This window comes from Leptonotus elevatus, chromosome 7 (genome assembly GCF_054856555.1).
Source record: "Leptonotus elevatus isolate MCC_2025b chromosome 7, RoL_Lele_1.0, whole genome shotgun sequence".
Taxonomy (NCBI): domain Eukaryota; kingdom Metazoa; phylum Chordata; class Actinopteri; order Syngnathiformes; family Syngnathidae; genus Leptonotus; species Leptonotus elevatus.
Genome location: NC_141245.1, coordinates 2,440,913 through 2,463,263, shown reverse-complemented (window position 1 = coordinate 2,463,263; position 22,351 = coordinate 2,440,913). Strand labels below are relative to the sequence as shown.

At 41.0% G+C, this 22,351-nt stretch overlaps 2 pseudogenes; one reads left to right on the top strand and one right to left on the bottom strand.

The window, feature by feature from the left end:
• Positions 1–1,429: 1,429 nt before the first annotated feature.
• LOC147170367 (uncharacterized) overlaps positions 1,430–22,351 on the top strand; it is a 128,919-nt pseudogene continuing 107,997 nt past the window's right edge.
• LOC147170369 (mucin-5AC-like) overlaps positions 19,852–22,351 on the bottom strand; it is a 46,556-nt pseudogene continuing 44,056 nt past the window's right edge.

Genomic DNA, 22,351 nt, shown 5'->3' with positions numbered 1-22,351 from the left:
CTGAAAATCCCTTTTTCCACCACCAATAATAATAATAAATTGTATTATTTGTTAATCACTTTACATTTCAATGAAATCTCAAAGTGCTACAGAGAGTTCAAAACCAAAATGTTTAAAACTAAACACAACGTAAGAAAAAAAACTAAGTTGCAAGACAACTGATTAAAACAGAAATAGGCCTACACTTCTCTTGACTTGACTACAATCGCCCCTGCCCCGCCCCTTGGGCATCACATGGTTTAATTGAACAATTATTAATAATTTTCGCATACAGGTCTTGCAAAGAAGGTTTAGTTCTCCGTGCAAATTGTATAAATTAAATATGCCCTTTCATAGATTAAAAAACAAAAAAACAATCGTCATTTTAGATGTACCCATAATGCCCTTGTCACCTGACCTATCAAACGCGCGAAAAAGCCCTATATAAGGCACTCGCAAACGAGGCCAGTGTATGGATTTCCACTTCGTCAACAGAGGGGACAACTTGAATGGTTAGTAGTACAGTTGCCGATGTGTGCGTCAAACTGGTAGAAACAAGTAAGTGTGCGCTTTCAGTCACGCTCCCCAAATTGTAGAGGAAACAGGAATGGTGCGGTGTCTCGTGTATGGCTTCAACTAGTGGAGAAACGGATACATTAACGGCAAGCATGCAAACTTCACCATTAAAGTGATGAGAGATTCAAGTCTTTATTCAGTTTTTCTTTTCAGTCTTTCACACGTTTGCGTCATTGTGAAGTCGCAGCTTTTCTTTTCCTAATGACAGATGTGACTCCTGGATGGCGTTTCAGTAATTGGTAACTGGCACATGCCAATTTATTGCTTATCTGTAAGTATTTGTTAAAACACTTCAAATTTTGGATTATTATGTTCAGATTCAATTAATAAAAATGATATGGAATAATTTTTGAATTCGTGTTATCTTATAATTGAGTGACAAGGAATCAGTGTTCATGTCCAGGCAGAGAGCATCACCTGTGTTGAATTAAGTCCTAATTTCCCGTCTTAGTTGCATGTTTCTAAATTTATGATTGCGGTAGTAAAATGTTTCTTTTTTTCCCTTTCTTACCCGTTTTATGGTTAACGTGCTTTCATAAAGATTGGTCAAGTATAATCCATTGTTTATTTGGGTTAGAAATAAAAATCCTCAGCATTTTTAGACTTCAAGTAACCTTTAGGGTATTTCTGAAGCAAACATGGTGCCTTGGGTGGTCACGCATGGTAAAATCTACCAGTGTGTATGAGCCAAATTGCCTTAGAGTGGCTCAACACTTGAAATATCAGTTAAAATGTGAACGCTATGAAATGTTTTAAACCAATTTAGTAAAAACATTTTCAGTCCTTTTCAGAGTTGAAATCATTCAACAGAAATTCCTTGCTCTTGTGAAGTATTGCTACAAACTGATAACTGTCTCTAATTGGATTGTGTTCAGTGAATTCTGTTACGGAAGGGGCTTGTTCTTTGGAGTTGCATCAACCCCCCCATCGGGTATATAAGGCCACATGTTGACAGGACATCTAAAGCTTCATCCTGTACTGTAAAACATTTTGATTTCTCGTATATGTGTTAAGTTGTATAGTTTTGGCTCACGTTTAAAATGTGCACTTGCAGTTAAGATTTGTTGAACCCCCTCTTTCTCTCTGAAGGAAAAGCACCTCCCTTGCTGTAGAAATGACCTATCCAATGATCAAATTGGTAACGTATGAACTTTTACCCTTTCTAAAGAAACTTGAGGCAAAATGTATCTTTGCATTGTTCTATTGTGCAACCACTAGTCTAAACCCAACATTGTGATTAATATTATGTTTGTGAAAAATGAAATGAGAATATTCAAATTGCCCTCAGGCTCACATTGCACACTGTTTGTCATTTGACAGCAGAGGGCAGTACAGAACATAATTGCGGTGCCCTGAAATTGATAAACAGATGGATTAACCTCCTTAAAACGTTTCCACAAACCCAATATTAATCAGATTATCTGGTTTATTTTAATTGATACAAATATAATTCCAAAGGATATTTTTGCCTTTTAATTTTCCTTCAAACTCAAAGAAACCCAACATGGTACTCGGTATCTAATAGTACATGTCTTCCTACAGTTGGGTATCACGCTTGTGCTCCTTCATGCTGGTAAGATCATTTTTAAGAAATGACACCTTGATCTGAACAATGCTTCTGCTCAGATACAAAAACTGAATGTTTTAACTATTTTTTTCCTTCTAGGAAATGCTTTGCTAGCCAGCAGTGATCGTAAGCAGGCTACTCATTTTCTTCTGCATGTTCTCAAACTTAAAAATAATCACTTCCCTTGGACAGGTTTAACTCTAAGTGGTATATTAATAGCTCTGCTCTGACATGCGTACAATATACTTTACTTTTTTGTTTTTGACAGCCACATATGGTAAAATTCATTTTTCAGACTGCTAATCTACGATGGATGTATTGTTTTATATGATGGCTATGGAAAATGTGTCCTTTGTCACTGACAGAAAATGGAATAAAAGTACAACAGCAGCTATGTTTATATGATCTGACAGTATTAAGTTACTGTACAAAAAGACTGCTCGGAGTTAAGCAGAAAAGTGATGACAATTTGATGATGAATTTTGAAATGTATGTGCAATCCTCTAAATGACTGATCAGAATGTTGGACTCACTGGTTTGACCGAGACGACCCCTCTGCTACTGGAGACCATGAAACTCTTTCCAGTCTGCACTAAGAGAACCCAGGCAAAATCTGTGACAATCTAGTTCAAATTGAGGTCAAAATGATTTTTCTGGCGTATAGTGGCTGCCTAAAAATTTTACTGACTAAAGAGTTTACCAAATCTGACTTAAGTGGCTCATCACATGTTATGTACACTATTGGGCTCTTTTTGTTAATCAACATCTGTTATGATTCTTTAAAAAAAAAAAATGGTGATCTTGTAATCTTATTCAGTTGTGATTGATGTTCAGATAAAAAAAAAAAAAAAACATTGGACGCAATGGTAAAATTTTTCGGTTGATAAATCATTAGAGCCTGTAGTGTAACTTGAATGTTCTGAGCCATGAAACTATGCTCTAAATGAGTCCTGTTAGTCTAGCTAATAGTCAGCAGCTTAAAATTGAGTGGTCATGTTTGACCAAATGTGGTTGCCATTTTCAGATGGCAGAAACTTTTGGGCTTTACAATGTCGTCGTCATCAAAGTGCAGCATTGAACTAGTTTCAACAAGCAAACATGTTCCCTAATCTGAGACGGGTAATAAGTGACAAATGGTCTGACTGAGATGTGTCACGCCTTCTAATTGGTTGATCAGAATGTTGGACTCCATGGTTTGATCGAGACGACCCCTCTGGGATGGGAGACCATGAAACTCTTTTGGATCTGCACAAGGAGAACCCAGGCAGAATCTGTGAACAGCCAATTCAAATTGAGGTCAAAACGACATCTGGAGCAAGTGTTGGATCAACAGGCAACGTGATTCATGTGTAAGTACGAGATTAACTCATGTTTTTGACATGATGCTTGTTTTGGTGTTTTTCATTGAGAGTAATTGATGTCTCTGCAGATCTGACGCACATAGGGGATTTGTTTGTATAAATCGTGACCAGCCCCACAATGGCCATTGCGCAGATTATCAAGTTCGTTTCTTGTGCCTTCTTGATTTCTGTCAACTCAAAGGTAATCTTGCGCATAATGTACGATGTAGTTCAGTCCATCATAGCCAGTTTAAGTTTTGTTTTGTGGTTAAATTAATGCCTAAGGAAAAAATGCTAAACAGTATGTCATGTTGGGTTTTCATCAACTTTGATTATCTTTGCAGTCAATTTTTCCCCTTCCTAGTCACATTTCTCCTACAAACTGCATTTTTTTTTTTCTTGTTCCATAATTTGGTTTTGATTCCATTAAAGGAGCTAGCACTTGCAGATCTATAGTTTTTCAGTAGTACAATGATTTACTTATTACATGTGAACATTGTTGGAATTTTTGCGTGTACTCATACATCCAATGTTTATGCATTGAAACATGGCCACAACACCCAGAAAAGCTATAAAACACAGAAATAGGGTTTATGAAACATAACTTGTTTCTTTGGATTCAATTTTGTCCTTGGGTGTGTTCATTTCAGTGTGCAGGACTCCATGGTATGACCGCGACAACCCGAGTGGCAACGGAGACTTTGAGACACTTGAGAGACACTACGTTGAAAAACCAAAGGAAGTCTGCAGACTTCCACTTGGCATTGAGGTCCAAACTGTTGCTGGAAATACTGTGACGTCAACAGGGGATGTCATTGCTGTGCAAGTACTCGATCCGTGCATGTCAATCTGCCATCTTTTTTTTTTTTTATTACACTGAAATGATTTGAAGGCTAATTGAGACTCATTACTGCCCATGGTTTGATTGAAGTGACTCCTTTTTATTACTGATGTTCACTGTGCTTGTCATGGTAACAAATTTAATCTTTGCAGCATGGACGCAACTGCTGGTTTCATCTGTAAAAATGCTGACCAGGAGGGAAGACGCTGCTCTGATTATCAAGTTCGTTTCATATGTCCCATTGATTTCTGCAAGAGATAATCATGTGAAATAAACTGAGTTTCAAGTAATTATTAAAGTTTATTTATTTATCCTGTTAAATCAAGTGAAAATCTAAATGCTGGCAAAAGAAACTTTAAAAAACTTTTTATTTTAAGATTATTGAAAATGAATATCTGTCCTAAATTATTGAAATGAGTAATATGGGGTCGGACTGAGTTTTTGTACTTCCTGCTCCCTGTGTATGTTCAGTGAATCCATCAACATAGCTATCTTATTCAGAACAGACTATCCAGGGGAACTTATTCGGCCACTTTTATTTTTATTTTTTAATGCAGCTACAAGAACAAACTATAAGTAAATGCAAAATAGAGGAACTGCTTTGTGTTCTGTGCAGACAGCATTTTGAGATTCTCTAACTCATAACAGGCTGAACCCAAACAAAGTCCCATCTTTAAAAAAAAAAAAAAACACACAAACCTATCACAATGAGTGACACTCAGTCATCCATTTTCTGAACCGCAGACACTCACGAAAGTCTCCAATGATGGTTAAATACTGCGAGAAGCACAACACTGATCTGTCCGCTCACCCATGCTGAGACAGTTCACATAAGCTGTTTTTCCACAAACAAGCCCAGGATCTTTGCGTTCTAGGTAAAGGAGTTCTTGTTGTCGAGCAACTCTAGTCACAAGAGCCCAATGCAAGCCAGCGAGACTTCCTTTTTCGCCGAGCCGCTCACGTGATAGGCAGTTTGTCCAACCCAAAACACGCTTGGGACCGCCCCCTCATTTGAATAACATTTCGTCCTGGCAGAGCATCTGCAGCATGAAATAAATGTTAGAGCAGAGTGTTATTGATTGATATTTAATTCAATTTTAATTTTTTGAATCGTTTTTCTTTTTTTTTTTTTCTTTTTTTTTTAAATCTGTTTTTATTTTCCCTTTTAGTAATTTATGTATTTAGCCCATTTTTTTATTTTGGCGGTTTTGGTCTTCCATAAGTGCAGCCCACCCCCTCAAATATCGAGCTTGGCTCAGCAAGGCCCTGCTACTGAGAGTACTCTGTTGTCCTCTAGGGAATTTAATTACCCCGGAAATTGTTGGTGGTGGAAAAGTGCACAAACTGAATTTTACCAAGGTAAATTGAAAAGTTCTTCAAAAGTCCTGGCGGTAGAAAAGCTCCTATAATGGTACATCATGTACTAGGCGGTGGGCCAAGGCAACGTCTCTGCTTTAGTTTTTGAGATCAATGATCCCTGGTGAGGGAAGACCTGGATCGTTTATTTCGAAGTTAATTTTTTTCTGAATCAGATTTTTTGTTGGCACTTGTAATTATTCCACATTTTCCCAAAATCAAGGTGTCAATTTCATTAAACGTGCAGGCAACACTGCAGACTGTCAGTTGAACCAAAAGCACGCAACGCTTCAAATCACGTGATGATATTCAGCCAATCTCAGATGTTTATATGCAACAGCTGTTGGTCACAGGCGCAGTTTATACATTTGTAGGTGTGTATACATATTTTTGGAAAACACTAGTGATGCTACTTATATGTTGTATAAAGTTTGGCAATGTAAATGACGAGTAAACGCATCAACTGTTAGCATGTATTTTAGCATATGTGTTGTTTACAAGTCTTGCTCAAGCACTTGTGAAGTTCGAGACCTGAAGCTATATTTCTTTGTCACTGAATATTCATCTCAAATTACTATTACGTTATTCATCACACATGGTGTGGGAGGTGAAGTGTGTCTTCTGCCCAGATTTAGTCATAACTGTTTTAATTATCTAATTTCCTCAGTAGAGCTTTGTTCTGCGGATATATCCTTGTGAGTGTTATCACTATCTCTGCCAGGTGTAGTCATGACTGAATAACTTCCTCTATTCCTCAAATGGGCTTTGTTCTGTGTCTGAATAGTGTCCTTGAGTATTATCGCATGTCCGGTTAACTTTGTGAACTGTTTACTGGAAACCTTGAACCGCCCTTCAAGATAGTATAAGAATGTTGTAAGTCCTCTGTAACTTCGCACTTGTGAGATGCTACATCCATTGTCTGTAACTCACTTGTGCCCAGAATATTCTGTAGAAATAAAAGCTTTGAAGGACCTGTTCATCGATCTCCAGCCTGTATTCAAATAACCAACATTCTCACTACCCGAAAGAAAACGAACACGCGGAGGAAAAAGTTTATCCTCTAACAATTGGTGACCCCCGCCGTGATTTCGGGCTGAGGGTGTTGGTCAACAGATAGAACATCTGGCGCCAAAGTAATTTAAAGGTAAGAGGACATTTATCCTCCTAGTTGATTTTCTGTCTGTTGACTACTCCAAGACCTGTTTTCATGTCATTTAATTTGTGACTAAATTGTATGTGAGATCTAAGTGAATTGATATTAGTAAATCTAAAAGACAAGGTTGTTTCGTTCCATTATGGAATCTTAGAAACAAGAAATCCTAGTTTTTGGATTTTACTAAGACATTAAAAATCTGAGGTTGTTTCGTTCTATTTTAGAATCTTACAAACTGAAGTCCTTGTTTATGGGGTAACGTTACGAAGAAATAAGCGCATAAGAAATAACTGAGTGAAGAGAAATAAGAATAAGAAGTTCGAGTGGTTTTGATAAATTAGGGTTAGAGTGCTTTTGTTTGGTCCTCGTCAAGTACTTTTGAATTAAGAGGAATAGTTCGACCACTTCTGAGAAATGCATGTGACTGTGGGGGGAGTGAGAGAGCGAGAACGGGGGTGGGGGGTGAGAGCGAACAGCCCAAAAAAAAAGGGGACAAAAAGGGAGGAGATGAGGAAGTGTTGCGAGAATGGATGGTTTCCTACAATGTCTTCACCTGCGCGTTTGGTGACATTGAGAAAAACGGAAAAAAGCTTGTGTTAAAAGAGCGACGGCTCTAAAATTGGAAGTGAAAAAAATTAACAGGTTGTCTCCAAAAGGTAGAAAGGTGAGCGAGAATGATAAAGTTGTGGAAATGAAAGCGAGAGAAAGAATGATGGCGCTGCGAAACACGCCCTTCGAATGAGGAAGTGGAAAACAGATTGTACATTGCTCAGTTACAGAATCAAGTAGCAGAATTAAAGTGTCATGTCCAGAATCTTTCAGGTGCCCACCCTGACTCCGTTCTGGACCGAACCAGAGGTCCTGAAGACCCCGAAGAATCTTCCGAAGGTCCAGTTTCCTCCTCATCGGCCTGTGACTCGTTCCCAAATCTTGCAGGCACCCATGTTAGCTAAAGTTGACCCGTCCACTGGTAACTCTGCTATGTTTTACAAACCTTTTTCTCCCACTGATGTGAGTGTTAATGCAGAAACTTCAGCCTATGCAATTTGGTGGTGCCAATTAGCTTCAAGCAGTGCAGAGAGCGGTTACGGGACAAATGTAAACAGCAGGTGATATCTGTGTTCTTCTTACACAATTATGTCCGCTTTCACAGTTGAATACTCTAATGTAAAATTTAGGTTTCTCTTCTCTCCCCGATAATTAGGCTCTTACGCGAGAAAATTATTTAACCTTGTCCATAGCCTTAGACGTTTTGTTAACCCCTCCCTTAGTGTGTCATTTCAGATCTGGTGTTCGCTCCCAAAGCAGATGAGGAGGCCGCGGCTTTTGTTGATCGGGCCCTCGCTGATTATACTCTGAAAACAGGATACGCCCCTACGGCCTCCACCTTGCATTCGCAAGTGTTCCGAGCAGCCATTTTGAAGGGCGTTCCCAAGTCTCTGGCACAGGCCATGGAGGACAATCCGGAGGTTGACCGGTGGTTGTCACATCTTAAACATCATTTGAGGAGACATGCTAAAGAAAAAGAGTCTAAGGTAGACAAACACAAAAGTACAGAAACACAACTTGCTATGTTGCAGTTGCAAAATCTGAAAAAGCAGGAAGAAACCACTCTTGCTGTGATCTCATCTCCCTCTGTCGATTCCGAGTGCATGATGTATCAAGCAGGTTCATTCATGGGTCAAGGTGCGCCCCTGGGTGGCCGTAACATGTGCTTCAATTGTGGACGGCCTGGTCATTGGGCCCGCGATTGCAGACAGCGACCTCAAGCGTCTGGGTGGAGAGGCAGAGGCCAACAAACTGCACGTGGCTACAATCGAGGAGAGAGAGGATATCCTGCAGCAGCAACAAGGATATTCCCCCCGGTGCCAAACCAACAGTATCTGCCTCCCTCTGGTGGACAGTTTCCACAATGATGGTGCCCTGAATCCACATGCTCAGTGACTGTTCAATGTTTTTCACAGACTCTTTTGCATTCTTTTGTGTTTGCACCTAACTGTCCAGTCAATCTTTTGGGCAGAGATCTCCTCATCGCCACATGCCCTCTCATCAAATGCAGCCCTGATGGACTTATCCTGGAATTTCCGGATGGTAACACCTACTGCTGCTCTGCCTCCTCTGCCTCCAGTGCCACCTCCCAGTTCCCTCTTGTTGAACAACGCCCTGTGGCATGCGCCACTGCCGACATCTACTGGGCAAGAGTGGATATTGACTCCAGTGGTTGGCTCGAAGCTGAGAACTTTGGGACTCTCTGGTCACCTTGGGTTCGTAACCTCAGATCTTATGATATGGTAACTGATTGTATGCATTGCACTCTGTACTATGACAGATCAGTGGATGAGATCTATAGCGAGGCATTTCAGGAAATTGAAAACAACATATGGGAATTGAACATGGGTGATTTGTTTGCAGGCAAACCAGGTGTCGCCTTTTTGGTGTCCCTGACTCCTGAACAACTCCCACATGTCTCCTTGATGATCTCGCCTCAGCACACAGCGAAGGATCTCGGTCCGTTTGTCCTGGCATGCACACAGGCCACTGATTGGCAAAATTCATTTCCCCGTCACTTGATGCTTATTGGATTTAGTCTAATACATTTTTACCCACTTCCGTTTTGGAGCACCAGCTTCTGGATAGGCACCATGGACGTGAAACAACCGACAGCGATTTTGCTGGTTACCTTCTTGATTTCCTTCCCACATCGCTGTGGTCCATGGATCCCACTGATGTTGGGCTCTGTAACGTCTCACCTGTTGTGTTTTAGATTAAACCAGGACAAATATATGTTCCCCAATACTCTGTAAAAGAGGCTGGGATGATTGGCATTTCGGAAACAATTGACGGTTCGCTCAAAGCAGGAGTGTTGTGTGAAATTCCCGGCTCTGATTATAACACGCCTATTTTACCCGTCGAGAAGAAAGATACTGGAAAGCTTCGCATGGTCCATGACCTGCGAGCGATTAACGCGGCCGTCTTAACTCCTACTTTGTCTGTCCCGAACCCTCTCTGCATTGTCCCAAATTACATCAACCCACACTCATTTCACTTGCATTGACCTGGCTAATGCTTTCTTTTGCATTCCACCCCACCCTTCAATGAAGCAATTTTTTTGCTTTCACTTGGAATGGTGTTTGCTACTCCTACAATCGCCTGCCTCAAGGCTTTGTCCTTTCACCTGGACTCTTCAACGACTGTCTTCGCCAGTTGCTGTCTCCACTTAAACTGCCCCCTGGTGTTCTCCTGGTGCAATATGTGGATGACCTCTTGCTGGCAGCTCCATCTGAATCTTCTTGTCTTGAAGCCACCAGGTTTCCTTTCTAGGATGTCTGATTTCACGCCACGGAACAAGAATGTCTCCCTCTCACAAAGACTATATCCTCCATCACCCAAAACCAACAAATGTTGGCTTTTCTGGGGCTTTGCAACTATTCCAGACATCATGTTCCGGATTTTGCGGAACTGACTCATTCTCTCAGACAATTAGTTAATGAAAAAGGAATGAGAAACCTATCACATACTCTTTCTTGGACTTCAGCCGCTGAAAACTATTTTGTCCTGCTTAAACAGTTCTTGTCATCAGCTGCGGCTCTTGTCATCCCTGACTACAACAAGATGTTCTTTCTGGATGTTTCTGAAAAGACCAGCAGTGTTTCTGCTGTTCTTTATCAGAAGGGGGAGATAGGTGAAAGACATGTTTGCCTTTATGCATCAACGCCTCTTGAAAAATATAAACAACGTCATCCTCTGTGCAGCCTTTGCTTCAGCGTTGGCTCGCCTGATTCAGAAAACATCTCACATTGTTCTCCATCACCCGCTAACTGTGCGAACATCACACAGTACAGTCCAGTACGTCACAAGTCAAGCTTTCACCATGACCGGAGGAAGACAGAGAAAAATTGAAGCAATTTTAACACAACCACATATTCTCTTTACTCATGAAGGAGTAAACATGGCTGAAGGTCTGCTCGAAGGAGAACCGCATTGTTGCATACAAAGAACTACGGAAGAAAACTCACTCCACACTGAACTCTGAGACGCCTATTGACAACCCGGACTTGATCCTTTTCACAGATGGATGTTGCTTCAAAGGCAACAATGGCCTACAATCTGGATTGGCAGTAACCCAACCCACAGAAACAGGTTTTGAAGAAGTCCAAGCAGAAAGAATTTTAGGCTCTCAGTCAGCACAAAGAGCTGAAATTTTGGCATTGACAGCAGCTCTGATTGGCAGAAAACTAGTCAGTAAATATTTACACAGATTCGGCGTATGCACACATGACAGTTAATGTTGCATTAAAAGAATGGTAGCGAAACGATTTCCAAACTGTAACCGGTACACCCATTAAACATGGGATGGATGATATTCTCAAATTGCGAGCTGCTTTAATGCTCCCAACAGCGGTGGCAGTAATAAAATGTAAAGGTCACTCTCGAACTAATGATTTTGTATCAGCAGGAAACGAATCAGCAGATCGAGCAGCAAAAAAGGTTGCGGGGTACCGACCTACACTCCAACTAACTGTAAGTGAGTCTGAATGTGACAATCCACAGGAGGTGATAGTAGAAACAGTTAAGTTGCGGCAGGAAAAAGCAAGACCAGAAGAAAAGACTGTGTGGATGTCCAAAGGGGGGACAAAAAGATGAAGCAGGTATATGGCGAAAAGAAGGTAAATGTATTCCATCTCAGAAACTATTGAAAAATCTAATTTCTGAAGCCCATGGAACATGCCATGTAGGTGTGGAAGAAACACTGAAACGACTCCACTCCTGGTGGCATCCTTTCATGAGACAAATTGTTAAAAGTGAACTGCAGGACTGCAGTGTTTGCAGCAGGTATAACAGTATGCCTACATCGAAACCTCCCCAGGGCACTCATGATCCGGACGTGACTGCTCCTGGTCAGGTGGTTTCGATGGATTTCACTGGCATGATAAAACCAGTGTCAGGATACAGATATTTGCTGGTAATAGTGGATTCCTTTTCAGGATGGCCAGAGGCATATCCCTGTAAAACAGAAACGGCAAATATCGTGGTAAAACATTTGATTAATCATTACATACCATCACATGGGTTCCCTAGAAAAATTCGATCAGACAATGGAACCCATTTCAAAAACAAACATCTACAAGCAGTAGAAAAGGCATTGGGGCTAAAACACATTTGGTTCAGTGTATCATCCCCAATCCCAAGGACAGGTTGAGCGAATGAATAGAAATATTAACGAAAAATTGGCTGAAGCACTGGCCTCATCAAATTTGAATTGGCTTCAAGCTCTTCCTGTTGCATTAATGAATGTGCGAATGTCACTGAACTCAACTAAGGGTTGGACCCCATTTGAATGTCATACCAACAGACCATTTCCGGCTCCAACAGCTCCATTGGAAGAGGCACACGTTCCAGGGCCTCCAGAACTCAAACAACTAACATTTACTTTCTCCCAGCTAACAGAAAAACAACCAGATGCTCCTTCAGAAATAAATGATTGTGAATATGTATGGTTGAAAGTGATTAAACGAAAATGGTCTGAGCCCAGGTGGACAGGACCCCACAAGGTGACGGAGAGGACATCTTCTGCAGTTCGCCTGCACGGAAAAGGTGATACGTGGTATCACATCTCCTCCACCCGACCGGCAAGGACACCGGCTGGCGCCATTGTCCCTGCACCAGGTGCCCAACAACAACCGAGAAGCAAACTGGCTCCCACTGACATCGATCTATTAAAGGTTGAGTTCACGGTATACGGGCAGAATAATCCCGGTGACTCATCCTGGGACCAGGCAGTCTACCCTAAGGTCCTGAAGAAGCCGACTGCGCCTTGGTTCAACTCATCACTGCAGAACGGGCGCAAGGCCGTCCTCCCTTCTCACCATGGCATTCCCGCTCAGACTTGCAACAGCCTCTCTCCTGGTTTTGGTGTGTCTCTCCTGGTCGTCTAGCTCACCAACACAACGCTTTCGTCGATTCCTTCATGATCCTGCCCCGGCGGACGTCTGGCACCCCATGGACAGGGGACATCCCTTAACTATCAACATGTGGTACACATAGGCTTACCCCACTGCAAAATCTTTTAATGAATCAAATTGTTCTTTAATGCCTCATACTGCTAAAGGGATGTTTCATTGTTGCGCGCTTTTGCTTCTTATTCTACTGATAAGATGATAATGTCCAATCTTTCCACACAACCCTTGCTTAATGTTGCGCCAGCCGTCTGCGACGATGACGCCGCTAGTCCCTTTTTTTATTTTTTTTATTTTGTTCATTTCATGTGTCAAAGGGGGATTGAAGTGTCTTCTGCCCAGATTTAGTCATAACTGTTTTAATTTTCTAATTTCCTCAGTAGAGCTTTGTTCTGCGGATATATATTTGTGAGTGTTGTTGCTATCTCTGCCAGGTGTAGTCATGACTGAATAACTTCCTCTATTCCTCAAATGGGCTTTGTTCTGTGTCTGAATAGTGTCATTGAGTATTATCGCATGTACGGTTAACTTTGTGAACTGTTTACTGGAAACTTTGTGGTACCGCCCTTCAAGATAGTATAAGAATGTTGTAAGTCTTCTGTAACTTCGCACTTGTGAGATGCTACAGCCATTGTCTGTAACTCACTTGTGCCCGGAATATTCTGTAGAAATAAAAGCTTTGAAGGAACTGTTCATCGATCTCCAGCCTGTATTCCGATAACCAACATTCTCACTACCCGAAAGAAAACGAACATGCGGAGGAAAAAGTTTATCCTCTAACAGAGGTTAAACAAAAAACAAAAGTTGGAAGTTATTTGGGTTTAAGTGGCAGATGCGGCTTCAGACAGTAAAGGGCCTGATAAGCCACGCACTCACTGTGACAAGTTTACGTTACGGTTTAGTTTATTAAGGGTATTTTATTGATCTTACAGAAATGTAAATGGATATCGGGGGAGGAACGTATATGATTTAAAAATATGATCCTTTGTGGTCGCTCAGCAAAATTAAAAAATAAACTACCATGGAACTTTTTGGACATAAATAATTGTCCAATGTAATTAAACAACCAAGGGTTTGTATTTTATCCATCTTAGTAGCATATCAATGAACTAACTATTAATTATATTAAATGAACAACAACAACTTAAGTTTGTTATCTTCAAATAACCTATTGCCACAGATGGTGCATTGGCACAAGTTTGTACATGGCATGGCAAGGTGTATCTCCCCTTAACATAGTTTTTCTTACAAGAGCAATGCACCAGCTCGAGTATTGGCTCTGGAGCTTTCTGTGGACTGCAGCCTGAAAGTTGGTAAACTAAATGTGCGTATGTAAGGCGTTTATCTGAAATAAGTGCTTTTTTCCCCCTTCTTCTCTTCGCTCATTTTATGTTTGGATGTTGGCAAAAGTGCACGTAGCAGTCTCTGTGATAGCTGCTGTTGGCTGGAAATGCAGCAGATTCCTGAAATTTAACTTCTACATATAACTTATAATGGGACAATGCTTGATCATACATATTAGTGAAAGTTAATTTTCATTTTCAGTCTCTAGGCCAACATAAGCTATCCACATAACATGTAACAAACTTCGTTTTTAAGGTTATGCAAAGCCTCTTCTGCTACTTGTACCAATTGGTCTGTCCACAGAAACACCGAATTTATACAGCAGTCCATTTCTGTGTTAGCTAGAAAACCGTTTCAATAAATGTAGGTGTGTAATTGTGTAGCTCATTTTTGTGACATAATGCAGACTATTAAGAATTCTTTTTTTCCTTGTTTATTCAAGCAGAAAAAAAACACTTTGGAGATCAAATGTGGGAAGTCATATTTATTATGTGCAAAGTTCAAAATGACATTTAGACATTAATGTTAGAGAAGCCTTAAATTTTAAGAAGAAGGCATGACTTTTCAGAAGAAGTGACAGTAAGGACTATTCCCAGCCAAGTTTAAAGACGAACTTCAACGATGTTGACGCATTTACCTTTCTCCGGGCCCGGCGACGCGGTTCGGGGCCTGTGAGCCTCCGGGGTGCCCTGTGGCTCCCTCTCCCCTCCCCCTTGCTGCCTCTCCCCGCCCGTCCTCCGCCTCCCTGTCCCTTCTCCCTCATCACCCTTCCTCCTCCTCTCCCCCTCTCTCTGTGGCCCTGCCGTCGCCATCCCCCTCCCCTGTCCGCCTTCCTCCCCCTCCCCTGGGCCGGGGAATCCATCCGTGGCCCGGGTTTCGGGGCTCCAGGGGCCGGGCTGGTGGGTGGGGTTGTTGTGCCTGCCCCGTTCTGGTGGACCTCCTGGCACCTCGGGCGGGCCCCAGTATCAGGGGGGCGAGCCCTATCGCCCCGCCGGGGTCCCGGTGGGGTGGGTGGGGGTTTGGTGGGCGGTTTAATGCAAAACATTCACACATTTGTATATACACTGGGTGGGGTCATATTCACGGTGTAGGGGTAGAGTTTGCCAGTCGGCGAGCTGGCGAACTCAGTAACAGGGTTAGCTTTCACTAAGAACGCTGGCGTGACGCTGAGCCTGGGGTTCAGGGGTGCCGCCCTGCCCCTGGTGCTCCCATCTCCCCTTCTGCCCCCGGTGTTCCGTCCCTCCTCGCGGCTGAAGATGGGGTGGGCGCGGGTGCCCTCGCCGCTCCGCTGTCCGGCCCCTCTCCGGCACCGATGCCTGGGTGCGGGGGGTCCCCGGGATTTTGGGGGGCGGGGTCTGGGGGGCGGGCGGTTGGTGGAGTCTGGGGGGGGGCTTGGTTGGGGGAGGGGGGTACGGGTGGCTTGGGGGGGGTGTTTGGGGGGGCGGGGTCAGGGGGACGGGCGGTTGGTGGAGTCTGGGGGGGGCTTGGTTGGGGGAGGGGGGTACAGGTGGCTTGGTGGGGGGGTGTTTGGGGGGCTGGGTTGTGGTGTGTGGCGGGGGTGGATGGGTGGCGGGGGCTGTGGGCCGGTGGGGTGCCTGGCGGGCCTGCCGTGCTGCCGTGTTGGGGTGGGGCGCACTCCTGGCTCCTGGGTTTGCTTTCCGGCCGGTGAAAAACAACACTTTGGAGATCAAATGTGGGAAGTCTGTCATATTTATTATGTGCAAAGTTCGCAATGACATTTAGACATTAATGTTAGAGAAGCCTTACATTTTAAGAAGAAGGTATGACTTTTCAAAAGAAGTGACAATAAGGACTATTCCCAGCTAAGTTTAAAGATGAACTTCAACGATGTTGACGCATTTTACCTTTCTGAAAGTGACGGATGTACAAAAGTGTTATTTTAATAATAAATGTGTCGATGTGTGTAATAATATTTAGAGATAAGGTATGAACTACGACAGCGCTTAAACATTACAGGTTGTCAAGGCGCTATCTAAACCTGGAAAAACAAACCAAGAGTGCGCCTATACCATTCATGTATGTAACTAGAAGCAGATTTTCTGCAAAAATGTGTGCGCAACTAGTAAAAAGTCATTTGTAGCTCGAGATTCCACTGTAAAGGCAAATGTTTATGCTGTATAATGTCTATTTACGTAATTCATAGCACGTCTACTGTTGAAAGTATTGGGGTGGTTTACCTTAAAAACATAAGTTAACTCAACTTAAAAAAAAGCTCTCTTTTTTTTCAACTCAGGAAGCTGAGTTGTAAAAGTTCCCATTTAATAACAATTTATTATTTGAACTTGATATTCTGAGTTGAAATGATTTACTTACTTGGGCTATATTGGGCTATAAGAAAACTTGCATTCTCTTGTCAAGGTGACTTGACACTGGCACCCAAACATCTTTACTAGATCAAAATGTACGAAGCGCCTCTCGCTTTTCTTCAAAAACTGGAAACTGGGAGTAATTCTGTGAGAACACAATTAATTGCAGCATCCATGCATTCGTCCACCGGTGTCGCCCTGTTTGGTTTGCTTGCCACTTTCGTCACAGCTGCATATCCCGGCCCTAAACACAATGTTGCTTTGTGATTGGTCCAAACTACCAGTGGTAGAAAATCAGCGGGATCGGTACAAGAAGAGAGATCGTGAACTCACAAATACCGCGAGAATTCATCTTGCAGAGCAAGGTTGAGCCCTCATCCCCCAAAATAATAATTAGGAACTGGCTTTTTTTTTCTTTTTAATGACCAAGTATAGTAAAGCATTTACAGTACTCATTTATGGTAGTTGATAACGCATATATTTAAACAAATTACCATGTTTAGTAAGGCTTTTATTTTAAAAAGACCATGTATAATAAAGCCTTTATGATTTCCAGTGCAGTAAGGCTCATTTTGTTGTTGTAAATGACCATGTGTATAGCAAGGCGTTTTTTAAACAATAAAGGCATTTATTTTAAACGGCCATGTGTATTAAAGCATTTACTTTATGATTATTTATTTAAAATAAAGACAATGTATAGTAAAGCCTTTATAAAAAATCTAAACATACACCAAAATATATAAATACTAAGTATAAAATATATACCCACAAAATAAGATTTAAAGTTCAGATTGATTAACCTTATTGGTTTTTGTTTGTTTGTTTTTAAGCAAACATTCTTTCATTTAAAATTTGATGCCTGCAGCATGTTCCAAAATAGCTGGGACAGGGGCAACAAAAGACCGGGAAAGTTGAGGAATGTTCAAAACTCATATTGATTATTTTTTGAAAAAATAATCAATTGAATAAACAGGTCGATTAGGATCCACTTTACTTTAAAAGTAACATGCCCTTACAAACCCAACAGTGAGGTCTAAAGAGGTCCAAATTCTAGGACTCCTGAGTAGGGTGCCATGGGGTCCACAGAAAAAAAAACGTTTTTGAAAACAATTGTTTGGATAATAAACATGCAATAACAAATATATTTTTCTGAAGAAATTTACAGACTACAACCTAGATTATTTTGTGGCAATTACACAATAATGTCTAGTTACATTTCAACATTCATATCTGAACTGAGCTCTCAAAAACTCCTCCTCCAAGCAAGCGTTAGACTGGAGTGTGACTCCCGTGAGCTGAGCTCAGTGTTGCTTTTTTGCCAAGGTGCACATTTTGCAAGCTTGAATCAACTCTGATGAAAAAACAACACTTGTGGCATTATCACAGCACTCTGTGTGAATTGCAGTCTGTACAGATGCCGTCTGGACACTGCTCCGATCCGTACTCGGTCCGTGTGAATATGCTGTTACCCTCGCAAGGAATGTGGAAAAATGTGCGTGTGGTCTGACGAGTCCACAGGCCTATTTCAAATTGTTTTTAGAACTCATGGCCATGTCCTCCAAAACAAAGAAGACAAAAATGACTTATCAGATTGTTGTCCAGACCTGTCTGCCATTGAAAATGTGTGGCACATTATGAAGTGCAAAATACGACTAAAATTGAACTTCAAGCAAGAATGGGAACGTATTCCACCTACAGGGCTTCAACAATTAGTATCCTCAGTTCTGAAATGTTCATTGAGTGAAGTTAAAATGAGAGGACATGTAAAAGAGTGGTAAAAATGCCCCTGTCCTTGCTTAGAATATTATGTTGTGACTTAAGAGCAGCATTTATTTCACTTGTTTATTCAGTGACTCCAACTCAGGTGTGGATTCTAATAAATTATAAGTTTGAAACAAAGATCAGTGGCAGTGGCAGTAAAGAAAAACATACAGTGCTACGAACCACAGTGGATTTAGGAAGGAGATTATCGCGCAGTTGTAACTAACGTAACTACTACTATACATGAGGACCCCCCTTAGCTGTTCAACGTGCCTGACGTTAAACGCCCGCAAGGACCGCTTAGTAGTCTAACAATATGCCCAATGTAAAATACACAAACTCAGCACTGAACTAAAGCTAGCATTAACGTAGCATTTATCATCCACTGATGCCATCACACCACAACAAAAAAGGTAAAGTATTTTTTTTTATTGTTTAAATACTGTACAGGGTGTAAATGTAAAACACAATATAAATTTAAATAGGAATGTTCTGTTTTTGGAGCTTGGGAACGGATAAATTGCATTTACATTATTTCCTATGGGAAAAAAATGTTTTAGAGATTGAACAATTCGGACTTTGAACACTTCGCAGGAACGACTTATGTTCAAATTCCGAGGTACCACTGTATTTTCTGGAAAATGAAACTCTAAAGTCAGTTAAAGTAGCCAAGATGAACGCTATAACACTAAAATCATCATTCCAATGACACATACGTCCGCTAGCAAGCTTTGTGACGCATACTACTGTTCTATTGCTTTCAGGATAGGCAAAATAAATACATATATATATATATATTTTTTTTTAATCAATTTTAGCCTCTTATACATCCGTTCGAATCTTTGTCTGGAAATTGGAAAGAGTGAACGGAGGTTTACAGGCGTACACTTCCATCTTCTCGAGCTTTGCAAAGGTGTTTTTTTTGCCGTTAAACTCCATTAGGACTGTTAAAAATGGCACCAAGTGCACCTGTCGTTTTGTCACTGAAGGCTGAAAGTCATTTAAACAATGCTTGCAAGCTTTAAGGTGTGCAGTTACGCAAACTCTTTCATCACTCCATTCGCGGCCATTCAAATAATGGCTGTTTGGTAGCAAGTTTTTTTTTGTAGTTAAAAAAAATATATATATTTTTCACGCCACGTTGAGCATTTGTGAAATATGAAAAAAAAAATAATAATAATAACTCTAAGGTATGTACAACACATGTCCAAGCTAGAGTTTGCCATATCCAGAGTTGATTTTGGCACTTTTTGAATCACCATTTATATATAATAAAAAAAAAGAAATCGATTTGATAGAACTTTTTTTTTTTTTCCCATATAGACAGTGGGTTTTTAATCAACTAGTTCACCACTCTTTAAAAGGGCAAAGCAGAATAAGCTCATTGTGAAGTATATTTTCACTTATTTTGTACTGTATTTATACACACACACACAATCAAAAGGCAAACAATTTGGGACTGAATAGATTGATTTTCCAGTCATTTTAATAGTTACCTCAATTTAAGAAAGTTTCAGGATACAAACTGTCAAGGAATGAATTAAGTTTAGGTACTTCGTTTTTCTGCAGCCAGCATTGCAATTCTCATATGCTTTGCCTGGATAAAAATAAACTTGAAACTTTAATTACTTGAAACTCAGTTTATTTCAGTTATCCCAGTCTTTTGCAGAAATCAATGGGACATATGAAACAAACTTGATAATCCGAGCAGAGTCTTCCCTCCTGGTCAGCATTTTTACAGATGAACCCAGCAGTTGTGTCCATGCTGCAAAGATGACAGAAATGTGTTACCATGACAAGAACAGTGAAAATCAGTAATAGAAATGAGTCACTTCCATCAAACCATGGACAGTAATTGCTCAATTCGCCTTCAAATCATTTTGTGAGGTAGAAAGCGCATTGTACAACAAAAGGTGCAATTTAGCTTGCCAAATGTTGCACTGGATCTAGTACTTACACAGCAATGACATCCCCTGTTGACGCCACAGTATTTCCAGCGACAGTTTGGACCTCGATGCCAAGTGGCAGTCTGCAGATTTCTTTTGGTTTTTCAATGTAGAGTCTCTCAAGTGTCTCAAAGTCTCCGTTGCCACTCGGGTTGTCGCGGTCATACCATGGAGTTCTGCACACTAAAATTAACACATCAAAAGGACAAAACTGAATCCAATAAATCAAATTATGTTTCAATGGGGGGTGGGGGGTCATGCATTTGCTTTGTAAAGCCTACTTCTGTGTGTTATAGCTTTCTGGGTGTTCACACACACAAGTTTGTGGCTAAAGTCAAAACCAAATGAACAAAAAGTGAAGGCCAGTTTGTAGGAGAAACATGGACAGGAAGGGGGAAAAAAAAAAAAAAATGTAACCGCATAATACAAGTTAAGGCAACCCCAAGATTCTAAACTGTTTAGACACGTTTTCCTTGTGCTAAAAAGTGGCATTAAACTGCCTACGATAGGCTGAAATACTGTAGTGCACCATGTGCAAGATTACCTTCGGATTCACAGAATTCAAGAGGGCACAAGAAACGAACTTGATAATCTGCACAACGGTCATTGTGGGGCTGGTCACGATTTCGGCAAACAAAGCCAGTGTGAGTGTCATATCTGTAGAGACAAATAGTTATGAGAATTAAAAGAGGAAGTCAAAATAAAAATATAATAAGAGTATGTTGTATGTGTCACCCACTAGTCTAAACAAGTAATTTTGATTATCAGGTGTGACAATGACTTTTGAACGTCTGCCATTCGGCAAATTGTCAACAGTTTGGACACCTTTCCATCATGGGTATTAGTTCAAGCCAAACCGTATTGTAATCAATCTGTCATTGCTCACTAAAATGAGCCTCAGTCAATGTTAGTCATTCGAAGAGAGTCAACAAAATGGGACGTCCGTTATTGACAGAAAGCCCACCTCTGCTGATTAATATTGCATTTGTGTGATACAAGTTATACAGCCAAGTCTAGTTTTTAATCCATCCCTTGAGGATGGCTATTTTGGCACCTGCGCATGACTCAGCTTCAGTAAACAGGCGAGCTGTGATTGGTTGTTGCCTGAACTGTGAAGTCATTGTCAGGCAACAGGAAGTGGCAAAATGGCCGCCCTCTGAGATGGGTGTATTTTGCAGATCAACTCATGCTCCACAAACAATAACCAGATTGTCATGTTTAGACTAGTGGGGCTGCAGAGAAACTCATAAAGAAAAAAATAAAGTCAACGTTAACCCAGCCAATCCTGTACTTACGCATGAATCACATTGCCTGTTGATCCAGCACTGGCTCCAAGTTTGGTTTTGACCTCAATTTTAATTGGATGGTCGCAGATCTTGGAAGGGTTTGCTTTGCGTAGGTGGGAAAGTGTTTCATAGTCTCCAGTCCCAGAGGGGTTGTCTCGATCAAACCATGGAGTCCAACATTCTGGAGCAGTCACAAGTATATAACAAGAATTGGTGAACAAAATAAATAAACTGCCATGCAGCATTCTACACCAATATACGTTAAAAACATTTATATTGATCATTTGACTTGTGATTAATTAAACAAGATCCATTTGCTTTCACACGACAACTGTTCTTCAGTAATCCATAAAAATACATTTTCATTTAACATTTATACAAATACACCTAGAAGTTTATTTTACACAAGATTACCTTTTGACTCGCAGAAATCAAGTGGGCAAGAGAAACGAACTTTATAATCTGCACAATGACCATTGAGCGGCTGGTCACTATTTCTACAAATCAATCCTGAGTGTGAATCGGCTCTGTAGTGACAAATGGCAAAAATCAGTTTCTCAAAATAAAAGCAAGCCTTTTATGTCAACATGTGTTCATCTTGTACTTACACATGAATCACATCGCCAGTTGACCCAACAAACGCTCCAGATGTAGTTTCGGCTTCAATTTTGAGCGGATAGTCACAGATTGCGTGGTTTTCTTTGCGCAGGTCAGAAAGTGTCTCATAGTCTCCAGTAGCAGAGGGGTCGTCTCGATCAAACCACGGAGTCCAACACTCTTTAGTCATAAGTAGAAAGCAAAGGTTGATGGGATGAAATAAACTTTTGAGTCATAAAACTGCTATCCAGCATTCAAAACCAATATTTGCGAAATTGATCAAAGCTTCCTCACAAAAATAATTTTGATTGTGTGGCTTGC